Source organism: Hoplias malabaricus, chromosome 13 (genome assembly GCF_029633855.1).
Source record: "Hoplias malabaricus isolate fHopMal1 chromosome 13, fHopMal1.hap1, whole genome shotgun sequence".
In the NCBI taxonomy this organism is placed as follows: domain Eukaryota; kingdom Metazoa; phylum Chordata; class Actinopteri; order Characiformes; family Erythrinidae; genus Hoplias; species Hoplias malabaricus.
The window spans coordinates 34,230,819-34,235,412 of NC_089812.1; the positions used below are offsets into that span (position 1 = coordinate 34,230,819).

Here is a 4,594-nt window from a genome sequence, read left to right on the forward strand (position 1 = left end):
CCCATTTTTTATTTTATGTATATATTATATATATATATATATATATATATATATATATATATATATATATATATATATATATATTTAAATCTGCTTGTATTTGATTGGCTGGTTTGACTGGAAATGAGCAAAATTAAGTCTCTGACTTTTCACAGTACAACAGTTTTTAATAGTCATTTTTTTCTCGTTTTGATCTATTTGCCTCAATCGTCTCTAAGGAAACCGACTGACTCTCAACAACTAAAAAAACCCTATTTTTGTTGGAACACATGTATTTGAACTTTTTCCTGTGTTGTACTGAAAAGTGTTTTGATCCTAAGCCGTCTCCCACCATTTCAGGGATTCAACCGTATGTTGAATCAGTTCCGTTTTTATTTCACTGTGTGTTTACCATTATTTATTAGACTGTACAAGACACTGAACTTAACATTGGCTGCCCTGGTGTTGACCGATCAACATGAACTCAAACCAGCATGTACTCTTCTCTCTCCCTCAGAAACTAGTAATACAAAGACAAAAAAAGACATATCACACAGTCTTCTGAAGAAGCCTTTCAGTACAATAGCCATTTTCATAACTGAAAAAAAAATCCCTTTTAAGGTCATTTCAGTTTCTTATTTAAAGAAAAAACAGGGAAAAAAAAAGAAGATTAAAAAAGGGTGGCAGTGTTTTATGAATCTTCTGAACCACAAGAATGATTGTGCCTTTGGAGTAATTGAATGAAATTCAAATGTTTTTAATTTAAGATATGAATAAAATAATAATTTCTAAAATTGCGAATTTGTCCAAAAAACTGTCGTTCTATTTTTGCCTCTCTTTTTTTTTTGGTTCTTGGAAATAGTCACTCCTGTTCCACAAGAAAACATAGTACTGGGGTCTTAATGAAACATATCGGACAAGCTCTGGTCAAAACACCACAAGGATCAAAAGCCACAGCACCATCCTTACCCTGTCAAAACCCTGTTCAGAGCCTCTTCCTTTAAATCAGAATGCGCCACAGCTCCCCACAGCACCGAGCGCACTGCAAGAAGAACAAGCTACCAGAAGTACATTTGTGCTCAGTTCTCTTATTACTCTGCTCTTATTTTCACTGTTTTGGCTCAGTTCTCATTGCTCTTGTTTTCACTCTTTTGGCTCAGTTCTTTTACTTCTTCATTCACAAAAACCTGAGAGAGCTTTTATTTCAGAAGGTGTTTGGTAGGCCAGATACATGCGAACACACTGACAATGTATTTCTCATGTGTCCCATATAATGATAAATACGTAATATCCTGCTTCAAAGAAGAAGTATCATGCACGCAAAGGTATTCAGTTTACAAAACCACACATACATATGATAGATGTTTTGAAGAAAGTGTGACAGCCTGCTGCTAGAGCTAGTTTCCTGCTACACAGAGAAATCACACCTTTCAAGGAAGCCACTGATGGCTTTGCTTCTTGGTAAAAGGCCTGAAAATCCCCTCAGAAAAGTTAGTTTGTATGTATGCCTCAGTCAACTCATTCTCAGACAGCTCTTTCTTGTCTAAGACTACGCTGGTACTTTTACGCCGCTGCTTTTGCTCTGTGACCTATTGAATCACAAGCCGCTATGAGTGGGTGAATCTTTAAATGCTGATGTTTGCTTTTGAGAATTAATTCTCAAATAAAAACTTACCATTTGATACCATTTGTTCTATAGCCAGAAAGTCAATATTAGGTTTAATGAATTTGGATATGTTTATGCCATTTTTACACCAGTACATTTTAAATTCGTTTAAATATAGAAGCCACAGTTTGTTAAAAAACAAATCAGTATTGATTTACATAAATATTTAATTAAGGATTTATGGTCATTTTTAAATATATTCACTTCAGCAGGATTTATTTATTTTCATTCATTCATTCATTATCTGTAACCCTTATCCAGTTCAGGGTTGTGGTGGGTCCAGAGCCTACCTGGAATCATTGGGCGCAAGGCGGGAATTCACCCCGGACGGGGCGCCAGTCCTTCACAGGGCAACACAGACACACACACACACCTACGGACACTTTTGAGTCGCCAATCCACCTATCAATATGTGTTTTTGGACCATGGGAGGAAATCGGAGCACCCGGAGGAAACCCACAAAGACAGGGAGAACACACCACGCTCCTCACAGACAGTCACCCGGAGGAAACCCACACGGACACAGGAAGACCACACCACAGTCATCACAGACAGTCACCTGGAGGAAACCCACACAGACACAGAGAGAACACACCACACTCCTCACAGACAGTCACCTGGAGGAAACCCACACAGACACAGAGAGAACACACCACACTCCTCACAGACAGTCACCCGGAAGAAACCCACACAGACACAGAGAGAACACATTACACTCCTCACAGACAGTCACCCGGAGGAAACCCACACAGACACAGAGAGAACACACCACACTCCTCACAGGCAGTCACCTGGAGCTGGAATCTAACCCACAACCATCCAGGCCCCTGGAGCTGTGACTGCAACACTACCTGCTGCACCACCGTGCCGCCCAGATTTATTTATTTAATTTAATTTTTTTTTTTAACTTCCAACATATCAGTAGTGGTGTACGACACTCCCTACATTACTTTGAAGACAATGAAGGAGGTGATGGAAAAGCCACGAGAGAGTGGAGTGCAACCTAACGCATTTTGGCTTGTGCTAAATTTTTGCTAAATAAATGTTCTGAGGATTTCTGACCCAGGCAGGCTTAAATTCAAAATTAAATAATTTCATTCATTTTTTGTAACTGTTTTATCGATTTCTGATGTGTCCAAAGTCCAGAAACCCACACAGACACTAGGAGAACACAACAAACTCCTCAGACTGACCTGTGGCAGGGTTTGAAGTCCCAGATCCTGTAGCTAGCTGTGTGATGGTGACAGTGCGTTTGCTGCACTGTGCTTTTCCCCATTCGGCATAAAAAGGTCACATCAAATATGGCAAATCAACAACTACAACCTGAAAGAAGCCTAAATTATTTATTACATTTTAATACTTCTAGAATTTCTCCTCTCAATTTAGTATTACACCTAGGATTTACTCATTCCAATTTAAGTATATCTAGGGTGACCAGACGTCCTCTTTTACCCGGACATGTCCTCTTTTTTAGACTTAAAAAAAATGTCCGGGCGGAATTTTACTAACGTCCGGCATTTTGTTTTTCTAGCGCTTACATAGAACTTCGACAAGTTTCGTTCACAAACTAGTCCCGCCCTCCCCTACTCCGATTGGTTCGCTTGAGTGAGAAGGGGGCGTAGTGACAATCTTCTGATTGGACGTTCTGACTGTAGCGCGACCGTTATTGGTCGATAACCTTCTCTGTAAATATTTAATTGGTCAGTCTGCACGTCAGTAGCTCTCAGATCTGGAGGTCACCCTAGTATATCACACATTAGCCTTCTACAAGACGTACCAGTTGAGATTGTACTACTTCCTGTGCATTTATTTAATTTTACAAACCTTTTTTTTTTTTTATAAATCCTGTTGAGGTTCAAAACCTTAAATCTGCCCGTTTTGGACTGCGCATGCGTAAAACATCATGCTTGCGTACACTGCCGATAGCTGATACTTTACTGTCTTTTTCGACAATTGTATAGAGACACGACCCTTGGTTGAACATCGTGTGTGTTCTACATTGTTGTTAATTCAGTTTAAACAAAAGACAAGTCCTCAACAAGGTAAATAATCACACTTTGCAGGTGCTCCAGTTGCTTAACCTGTAAAGGACAGTGAGGAAAAGCTAACTCATGTTTTTGTGTGTCTAAGGTTACTCACTTTTGAATATTCCAAAGCTTCTCTATGCTTTGCAAAACAGTCTGCTGCAATAAGTTACATGCGTGAAGGTCTGCGCATGCGCCATCCAAATCGTGCGACATCCTCTATTGGTTTACAACTGATTCACCTGACCTAAATGCGTCACTACATTTTTTTTTTTGGATTACGTTAAAGAGGAACAAAAGTTTCACAATGACATTTTTGCTGTGGCTCACACACACACACACACACACACACACACCGAAAAAACAGAAAGCGCGAACGAGAGAGAGAAAGTCCTCAATGAATTTTCCACAATCTCTACAGAAAATAAATCTCGTGCAGAAAACTGAAATAAAGACAGTAGCCGCCAGAGGGCAGCAGAGCCCTAATGTATAAATCCTATTGCCCTGAAAGGCTGTGTTCATCTCGAACAACCTCGCTTTGAGTGTGAAGTTACAGGACTGTCCAGTAAAAATGTGCACACTGCCCAGTGAGTGTGTGACGGGAGTAAAGTCAGAGGAGGAGGAAATATACACTTCTGGAGATGAGACTATATGGAGTTTGCGGTCAGGTTGTCTGTACTGCTTTTGTTCACTGCGGAGTCATTCAACAGCCACTTCAGTCAGGCTCTGAATATATACTTTACACCTTCTATACTTAGGGTGGGACGGCCCTCTCTCTGCCACGTCACTCTGCATGATGTCAGCCATTCTGGGCATCTGTTAGAAACAAAATTACAGGCAGTTTGTGTTCTCCTCCAAGCATGCAGAGCTGTACAGTGAGCTTGACCCGCCCAGCCCGCGTGCAAGGAGAGCCTGGTACCTTTCT

General features: G+C 40.4%; 1 protein-coding gene across 1 annotated transcript in view; it reads right to left on the bottom strand.

The window, feature by feature from the left end:
• The window catches only part of rln3a (relaxin 3a), a 33,616-nt gene extending 30,475 nt beyond the window's left edge, over nucleotides 1-3,141 (bottom strand). The window contains exon 1 of the mRNA XM_066642029.1: nucleotides 2,839-3,141. The gene's annotated coding sequence lies outside the window, so the exon portion shown is untranslated. The remainder of the gene's footprint in view (nucleotides 1-2,838) is intronic.
• Nucleotides 3,142-4,594: the final 1,453 nt, after the last annotated feature.